The sequence below is a fragment of the Mustela nivalis genome, assembly GCF_964662115.1.
Source record: "Mustela nivalis genome assembly, chromosome: 17".
NCBI classification, from domain to species: Eukaryota; Metazoa; Chordata; class Mammalia; order Carnivora; family Mustelidae; genus Mustela; species Mustela nivalis.
In genome coordinates, this window is record NC_139036.1 from 2,720,250 (window position 1) to 2,730,039 (window position 9,790).

General features: G+C 55.3%; 1 long non-coding RNA gene across 1 annotated transcript; it reads right to left on the reverse strand.

Moving 5' to 3' along the window:
- Nucleotides 1-643: 643 nt before the first annotated feature.
- On the reverse strand, nt 644-6,306 carry LOC309851470. The gene is made up of 3 exons (XR_014304791.1): nt 5,498-6,306; nt 4,286-4,388; nt 644-835 (listed from the first exon to the last, which is right to left on the reverse strand). It is a non-coding gene; the product is annotated as an uncharacterized lncRNA (long non-coding RNA).
- Nucleotides 6,307-9,790: the final 3,484 nt, after the last annotated feature.

The window sequence follows — 9,790 nt, forward strand, 5'->3', positions numbered from 1 at the left end:
CCTTATCTCTCCGGATTGGGTCCCAGACTTACCACCAGAGGTGGTGGCACCATTTTACTGTGCCCTGATGCTCCCCCAGGCACTTCTTAGAATTACCTGCGGAGCTAACAACAACCTGATGTCTGTGTACGGGAGTCGGCCAGGGCTTCCAGAAGACAACCCGGTGGCTTACACATCAGACATGTGTCTTCTCATGGTTCTGGAGGCTAGAAATCCTCAACAGGTTAGACTGAAAGGGAGGCTGGAAGAGCACAGCAAGGCCTCTGAGCCCTGAGGATAGAGTGGATTAAGGGCCACGCCTGAGCCGAAGGCAGAGGCTTAACCCACTGAGCCAGGCGCCCCACAAGATTTATTTTCTCGAAATATTTTTATTTTAAATTATTTCAAAATATTTGTGGTCTTTTGGGGCACCTGGGTGGCTCAGTGGGTTAAGCCTCTGCCTTCGGCTCAGGTCATGATCTCAGGGTCCTGGGATCGAGCCCCGCATCGGGCTCTCTGCTCAGCGGGAAGCCTTCTTCTCCCTCTCCCACTCCCCCTGCTTGTGTTCCCTCTCTCACTGTGTCTTCTGTCAAATACATAAATAAAGTCCTTTTTTAAAAATTGTGATCTTTTAATTTTGTCAGATAAAGACTTTGGGGTGGGAACCTGTCAACATTTTACAGGAAAGAAGGAAGGAGCGGGGGCGGGGGAGGGAGGGAGGGAATCATGGCAGCATGAAGGAAAATCCTTCCCAACAAAGGCGACCTCACATGTGCGCACACTCATCTCGTGGGCCGTGCAGGCAACAGTTTCCCTCGGCACAGGGACAAAGTGTGCCAGCAGTGTTCGACGGCTCCTGCAAGGAGACAGAGAAGAAACAGGGCCTACACGTTCAGAAATGGTGTACTTTTCCCAGAGTTGGAGCACACATGTGTGGGGAGGGCCGCAACTGACTTTTCCCTTCCGGGGGCAAGGAGACAGCCTCCTTCGCCCCACTACAAGCTGTTATTTTCACTAAGGCTGAGGCTTCCCTTTGGTCACTGAAAACCACCCTCTGATTGGTCCAGGCAGGGGTGTTTTTGTGATATTTAAAAACAAACCTTGATATTCCCTTTAAGGGGCAACCGTCTGGCTCAGTCAGTAGAGCGAGACTCTTGATCTCGGGGTCATGGATTTGAGTCCCATGTGGGGTGTGGAGATCATTTAAAAGTAAAATCTTTAAAACAAAAAAGAGGGTTGTCTGGGGGCTCAGTTAAGCAATCAGTCTCAATTGTGGCTCAGGTCATGATCTCAGGGTCATGAGATCCAGCCCTGCATGGGGCCCCATGCTAGGTGTGGAATCTGCTTAAGATTCTCTCTCTCTCCCTCTGCCCTCCCCACCCCCACCCCACTGCTTACACACTCTTTCTCTCTCTTTTTTTGCTCTTTCTCTTTCTAAATAAATAAATTCCCTTTAAAATAAAATAATTGGGGGGAAAAGCAAAGCAAGAGTGTTTCATATATATGTGTGCATACACGTGTGTGTATATAAAAAATATATTTTGTATGTAAATGGGTATATGTGTGTGTGTGTGTACATATGGGTATATGGGGTGTGTGTGTGTGTACAGGCATGTGTGCAAAGAAACCAGATGAGTGTGTATATGAGCACACACAGGTACACACGCATAGATTCTGCCTGTATGAAAGCTGTTGGTCTTGACGGTGACGGTCTCCGGGGGACAAGACTTGGGTGCCACCGCAGCAGGGAGCCCCATTTTCACCACGTGCGCACGCCCCTCACACAGGGCGATGTTTTACCGTGTGGTTCTCAGAACACTTGTTTTGGTCTCTTTATTTCCCTTCATTTAATCTCTTCACTGACTGGACAGAGTTCATTCTCACCTCGCCACACTCACACCCATCTGAACAATCCAACAACAAAATAAGACCTGAACAAAGAATGGGAAAATCGGCGTGGAAACCGAGGGCCCGCTGTGGCCAGTCCAGACTCCTCTGGGGGGCGGGCCAGGTTCCAGTCCCTTGTCACCTTCTGTAACACGTGCGATAACCCAGCTTCTCCCACCACGCCTTTCTGTTTTTTCACGTCCCACAGCGTTTTCAGGTGGTTTGGGTGTTTTTAAAATTCATTTAACACGCTATTATTCGAATTTTCAAACACACACTGAAGTCGAGAGGCCAATACAAGGGACCCCCCCCCATATTCATCACCCCCATCCAGAGACCATCAGCTCATGCCTGACCTTGTTTCACTGATAACCCAAACCCACTGGGGAGCGTTTCCCCCCAGAAGAACACAGCACTGATACCTGCTTTTCTTGGGGGCATGGGGGAACTTTTCTTTAATAACTTTATTGAGCTATAATCCACATACCATAAATTTCACCCCTTAAAATGTACAATTCAGGGGCGCCTGAGTCAAGCGTCTGGCTTCAGCTCAGGTCATGATCTTGGGGTCCTGGGACCAAGCCCTGTGTCAGGCTCCCTGCTCAGCAGGGAGCCTGCTTCTCCCTCTCCCTCTGCCTGCCCCTCCCCCTGCTCATGCACTCTCTCTCTCTCCCTCTCTCAAACAAATAAAATCTTTAGGGAAAAAAAAAGTACAATTCAATGGTTTTACCACGGTGACCTAATTTCAGAACATCTGTACCCATTAGCAGTCACTCGCCCTCCATCACCAGCTGCTGCAGCCCCAGGCCATCCCTTATCTGCTCCTTGTCTAGGAATTTGCGGTTGCAAACATTCCATATAAATGGGACCACACCTGATGCTGAGAACGCTTCCTTGGGACTTTCCTAAACCCAACACCTCCGTGATTTAGTCAAAGGTCAGACGCTCAAAGGAAGTCAGCCCTCTGCCCCTCCTCCCGCTGTGTTCACACAAGGACGAGGGGTACCCCTCCCTGAGCCCCAAGGGTCCCTGTTCTGCACTCCTCAAGCTGTAGGTGGCCCTCCTGCCCACGTAGGTAACCGGCCACCTTCATGTAAGGGAAATACGGGCCCGGCTCGGGGATGCACCAACCAGTGTCCCCAGCCACCCTTTTCCTTCTCCTCCCCGTCCCCCTTACAAGGCTGCACAGAAACCGGGAGCAGGTCTCCTGCCTCCCAGCTTCCGGGACGCTCAGGCCTCTGCACGGAAAACCTTAGTTGTTTTTCAGAACAGAAACAAAAGCAATGCCCTTAAAAGGAGAGTAACCACTGCACGGGGAGGGTCGGGAGGACGGCACTGCAGGGCCAGCCTCCTCCCACCCCGCTCTGGTCTCCGATCTCCCACTTGCAAGATAAGAGGGAAACTCGGGTCCTCGCCTGGGAAGACTCCTAGGACCGGGGTCTGGGGTCTGTCCCCTCCTTGAAAGAAAGCAGGGCTGGGGGAGCTTCCCCGTGCCTGAACACTCCCTCCAGCGCCCAGGACCCACAGTAAGGAAAGCTTCTAGGAGAGCCATTCTCCGCGCGCGGGGTGGGACCAGGCGTGCGAGACCGGCCACTCGGCTCGGCCACAGTTCAGGGCAGGACTCAGAATCCAGCCAGCGGGTCTGTCCTCTGCCACTGGCCTCCTCTGTTCGGCACCTTAATACGGTTCTCGAAAATCCAAGTCGGCCTGTGGGAGGGGCTCCTCTAGACAGAGTCCCTGGGACACAGGAAGCGATGCTTGCAGAGGGAGAGCTCTCCCCAGTAGCCTGGGCTTTGGCGAAGGATCAGAAATAAAGCAAAGAAACACTCACATACTCATGGCCATAAAACGTAAGGGAAATCTGTATGATGGATCTCGTGCTGTGAAAATGGGGTTTCTACTTGTTTCTGCTTTCTAGAAGTACTGAAGACCTTCTCATTAACATTGGAAGGGCTGTTTTCCCAATTCTAAGACCTGGGATTTTTAAAAGATTTTTGTTTCTATTTTGGGGGCACCTGGGTGGCTCAGTGGGTTAAAGCCTCTGCCTTCAGCTCAGGTCATGATCCTGGGGTGCTGGGATCGTGTCCTGCATCGGGCTCTCTGTTCAGCAGGAAGCCTGCTTCTCCCTCTCCCAGTCCCCCTGCTTGTGTTCCCTCTCTCACTGTGTCTTCTATCAAGTAAATAAATAAAATCCTTTAGACAAAAAAGAATATTCACATTTGTGACCTGGGCTCCTCCCGATCATTGTATAACCTCCTGGACACTCGAGGGCTTTGGCACTGAGAATGAAGGCTGAATGGCTCTCAGTCTCCTGGCCAGCTACCTCCGTTAGCTGGAGATGCCTCTCACTCTGGCCTGCTGCCTGAAAGAGTGATCTGCTTGAGGAACAGCCTCAGTGTCCCATTTGTACTACCCTCACCGTTTTGATCACACCCGCCTTGCTGGAGGCCTCAGGATGGCTTCTCTCTCCTGCTGCCCACAGGAGAATCTGGGTCTGATTCTTAGGATGAAGTAAGTTCAACCTGGAATTTTAAAGAGCCCAGAGTCGGCGGCCGCAGTGGGGATTGGGGGAGGATGACCAGCCCTGAAATTCATAATTACATGGTCACATGGTAACCGTAGTCACAGACGTGTATCCTGGGAAACCTCTGGAAGAGGAGTGCTCCTGACCCAGACTTGGGGGGCCAAGGTTTCCCAACACACAGCAGCTGGGCTGAGATTCACAGGGGCAAGCGGGAGGCAGCCCGTCAAAGGTGCAGTGAGGCTGGAGGAGGAAAGGCACAGGGCGGGAAACAGGGTGATGTCTGCAAAGAACCGTGAGCGATTTGGTGGTAGGCCCAGGGGGCCGGAAGGAAGACGGGAGACCAAGGACAGGGAGAGGCGCTGGAGGATTTTACGTGGATATTTAAGGTCTTGGTATTGTCTGAAGCGCACAGCAGAACGGGTCCCATACAGGAGGGCCCCCACTAAGTATATTTCTAAAGAAATACAGTGGGCGGATGGGTTAGGAGCTCTCTGAAGTTCCTCTGTTCTTGCAAACCAGCGGCTCTCAAGGCCTCTATTTGGCCCGAGTTCTAAATACCGTGAGTTTCTCTTATTATTATTTTGTTTTAGAGAGAGAGAGAAAGAGAGAGAGAGCATGTAGGGGGAGGGGCAGAGGGAGAACAAGCGGACTCCGTGCTGAGCGGGGAGACCCCCCTCAGGGCTCGATCCCATGATGCCAAGTTCACGACCTGAGCCGAAACCAAGAGTCGGATGCTCAACAACCGAGTGGCCCAGGTGCCCTTACACAGTGTGAGTTTCTAATGGAGTAGCAAGGGTCAAACCTCATCCGTGGCGGGCGCCTGGGTGGCTCAGTGGGTTAAGCCGCTGCCTTCGGCTCAGGTCATGATCTCAGGGTCCTGGGATCGAGTCCCGCATCGGGCTCTCTGCTCAGCAGGCAGCCTGCTTCCCTCTCTCTCTCTCTCTGCCTGCCTTTCCATCTGCTTGTGATCTCTCTCTGTCAAATAAATAAATAAATAAATAATCTTAAAAAAAAAAAAAACAAACAAACACCTCATCCGTGGGCTTATCTTCTAGAAAGTATTCTAGAAGTATCCCTCTGGGGGAGAGGGCGTGATCTCGCCCTCACCTTGAAGGTACGATGTCCGGTTTGGCTGGCCTTTCCTGCTTCTCGGTGAGCTGTCAGTGGCCGGGATCCCAGACCGGGGGCGGAGAGGATGCGGCCCCTACAAACGCCTGTGGGGTGGGACTCCGGACCCGACCCGACGGGCCGGGCTGGAGTAGAGGCTTAAGACGACCGAGGAAAAGACTCAGGCTGACTGGGCTCGCCCGCCTCTTCCATAGGAGCCCGGAGCTCCGCAGGCGCAGGGCAGGCGGGGCTGCTGAGGGCGAAGAAGGCCGGTGGGGAAGAGAGAAGGCGGATCCGTGGTGACCGCGGGCTGCGGCAGCTCCGAACCAGGGCGGGCCTCCCCTGGGCGCGGCGGGAGGAGCCGAGGGCGTTCGCAGGCCGGCCGGGTCCCCGCGGCCAGCCCCTGCTCACAGCCTAGGGACACTCGGGCGGCCTCGCGGGACCTCCAGGCAGGGCTGCTGGCAGCCGTCGAGGCCCCGGACACCGACCAGGTGAAGGACGTGAGAAGTCCGGGCCTGCACAGGCGGACACCGCCCACCGCCCGCAGCCCGCCCCCGGGACCTGCAGGAGGAGGGGCGCGGGCGTCCCTCTGGCCTCGCCGGCCGCAGCGTGAGAGCAGCCGCGGGCCCCCCGCTCCCGCCCCGCCCGGAGGCCGCTCCCCAGGACGCGGGCTCCCGGGGGGGGGGGCGCTCGCTGCTGGGGGGCCGGGGCGCCGAGCAGCAGCGCAGGTTCCGACGGGAAGGAAACTCGGACCCGGGTCTGCCCGCGCCTTCCGCAAGCCCCCGCGCAGGGTTGGCCCCGGATGAAGCGATCCCTGCACGTTCGGCTTCGGAGCCGCAGGGCCCCGGCCTCACGCCGACTGGGTCCGGCCACGCGGGAGGCGCAGCCTTCTGCGCGTGCGCGCCCCGCCCCCGGCCTGTCTCGCGGGCGCGCACGGCCGCGGGGTCCCGCACGGCCGGGCGCGCTCGAGGCTCTGTGAACGCGCAAGCGAAAGCCACCCCCGGGGGAGGGGGAGCCTGCGCCGTGTCTCCCCCTGGCGGACAGCGGGGGAACAAAAGGAGGGCTGCAGGGAGCGGTTCCGGCGGGCGCAGGTGCGGGCGGTGCGGACCGCGGAGCTGAAGAAACGCTTTGCCGTCGGGCCCCCGGGAGCCGACCTCGCTGTGCGGCGCCCCTTCCTCTTCCTGCTCAGAACAAGGGAACCGGAAGGCGCCCGCCTCGGGCCCCCCGCAGGTGCTCGCCCTCCGTGCTTTATCTCATGGATCTTCCCGGCGGAGTCACGGGGGTCGGGCCCAGGCCCGGCAGGGAAGCGGCAGCTGATGCGCGCCCCAGGGCTGTGCGCCCTCCCTGCTGCGGACCCAGAGCCTGGCCTAAGGCGAGCTGCTTCTCCTCCAGCGGCGAGAGCGCAAGGTCCCACGAGAACCTGGTTACGAGGAGAACCTTCCAGGCTCGGGACGCCCCGGGGGCACCGTCGGCCCTCCGCTCGGGCGTGACCCCAGTGTCGTGGGATGACCCCCAGATTCCCTGCTCAGCCTCTCCCTCGGCCTGTCACTCCCCCTGCTTGTGCTGTCTCTCTGACACATAAATAAAACCGTAAGAAAGAAAGAAAAGGAGGGAAGGAAGGGAGGGAGGGAGAACATTTTTTAGGCTAGTCCATGGGCGTGGGGCACCAGCTTGGAGCCACAGGAGCTCAGGGCAAGACCTTCCCAGGTATCTGGAAACATGTTTCTTCTCCGGGGATTCTGGGTGTGCTGGGGAGAGCCGAGGGGACGTGCCCACTGATGAGCCCGCCAGGGACACTGCAAGTTAACCGCAGCTCCTAAGCTGTGGGCTTGTTTCAGCATGAGAGAAGCAGCTACTACAACCCCCATCTGGTGACGAGACCTTTAGAGGAGACATCCTACCCAGATGCCAGTCCCCTCTTGCCTTCCAAGAGAGACAGACGTGGGAACATGTGCGGTGAGGCAGACGCTGCTGACCTTGGACCTGGAGGGAGGCAAACACTGAGTCACTTTTAAGGGGTGGCTAGATATGTTGACGAAGGGCCACGGAGTATCGGGGCCATAGGGAGAACCTGCAAGCCAAGTTAGGTTAGGTGGAAAGCTTAAAGCCAGCCTCCCTTGGGTAGTATCCCCTAAAACACTATTGGTACAGGAAGCAGGACCCCGGGGCACCCCCGGGGTCTCAGACGCCACACGAAGGGCACAATGGTGCAAACCCAGATGGTGATTCTGCGGGGGATCTCTCAGGAGATAGCGAGTAGGAGCTGCCCAACGTCCACCCGAACCCACACACCATCAGGCAGCTGCTCACATTAAATCTTTAAAAGGGAAAAGAATGATTTCAAATGAAATCAAAGTAGAAGCCAGAAAGTACAGAAAAGCTGTGGAAAAGACTGTTTTTCAAAGAAAGTTTTGGGATCCCCAAGTGTATTCAAGATCCCCAGACTCCAGGTGGGAAAAAAAAAGTCCTGACGAACAACTAAGGGAAGGAAGGAGGCCCCTCCAAGGAGGAACACAGAGACAAATAAATGGCATTTCCAAGGAAACCAAGGGTGAAAGTGAAGAAATGTCCACACTGAGCAGGCAAGAAAGCTGGCAGACTGGGCGGCCTCTGCCCATGATCCCCAGGCAGGCCCACAGATAGCAGCTCTTTGGCGGAGGCCAGAAGCGGGAGGCAGACTCAGGAAATACGTGAGACCCCTGAAGTGGGAGGTCATGGTGGCTTCTGGAAGGAAAGGTGACATGTGACGTCCAGGAGGCGTGGAGTCAAGTCATCAGGGCTGAAGCCCTAACTTTGTTCCTTAAGAACTGTAGGGCCTCAGGAAACCCATTAATCTATTTAGACCTCAGTCTTCCCATCTGAAAAATGGACACGAAACGGATCAACTTTATAGGGTCTTAAGGATGGCATGCACATGGAGTGCAGGCACGTGCAGCAGGGAGGACCCATGGGCACTTCTCTAAGCCTAAAGCTCATCACATTTTAAAACACTGATCTGGAAGGACGAAGCGGATAAAACACATTTACATAGGGCAGTCTTCCCGGGAAAACAACCCAACTGTATTTTTAAAATAGTGAGCTCAGGGTGCCTGGGTGGCTCATTGGGTTAAGCACCTGCCTTTGGCTCAGGTCCTGGGTTTGAGACCCCAGCGGGCTCCGCTCAGTGGGGAACCTGCTTGTCCCTCCTCCCCTTCCCAGCTCATACTTGCACTGTCTCTCTCTCTCAAATAAACAAAATCTTTTTAAACAATAATAAATAATAAATAAAATAAAATAATGAGCTGTCAGGGTGCTTGGGTGGTTCTGTCGGTTTTGTGGCCGACTCTTGATTCCGGCTCAGGTCATGATCTCGGGCCACAAGACTGAGCCCCACCCTCATCTCTGTGCTCAGCGTGGAGTCAGCTTAAGATTCTCTCTCTCCCTCTGCCTGTGCTCTCCCTCCCCCTAAAACAAATAAGTAAATTTTAAAAAGAGTAGTGAGCCCTCCCATGCCAGGCATGGCTGTATGTGTCCGTAACACTCGGTGGCACGCTCCAACCCGCCCGCGGCCTGTATTCCATCATTTTCCTGCTCACATTCTGTCTCCTGGACCGGATGATAAACTGCTCAAGTAAACAGTGTCGCCAACCTATCCATTACATTCCAGGTCGTGGGTCACTGCCAATGGGTCCCTGAAGACCTGGCAGTCACAGCTGCCAGAAGAAAGGTAGCCAGCGTTGGGGTGTGGAAACCAAGAGTAAATATATCATGCCCTCGCCCAGAGCGGTGGTTCGTCTGCAGTTGGGATAATTCTGTGGTTTTGGCTGCTGTGAGCAAACAGCTCTCTTTTTCACAGGGTGGAAGTGTTTCCCTGAGAACAGGACAGATGCATGGGGATTCCAGAGTTCGCAGGCCAGGGATACAATGTAACCTCCAAAGCCTTTCCCATGCTGTGTGCTCCTTTCCCCCCCAAGTCAGATCCTTAAAGCAATCCCGAAGCATCCTTCCTGGACAGTATTAAGACAATATACTATCTGGAAGGCTGAACACACTCAGCCGAAAAGCAGGGACACGAAAAAGATGCAAATAATCAGGTGCAGGAAACTTGACTAACTCGCTCACATTCAAGAGCCAGCAGAATCTGAGCTGCTGGGAGACCGTCCCAGCAGTGAGCTGACTGTGTGGACTTGGACCCCGCATGGCCCTCAGATCCTCCACGCACTGCTGGAACAGCTGGTGGGGCATGGATGCATGGATCTCCCACCACCTCCCCTCATCCTTCCCTCTCTCCTTTGTCCAGGACCGAGGGCGGTG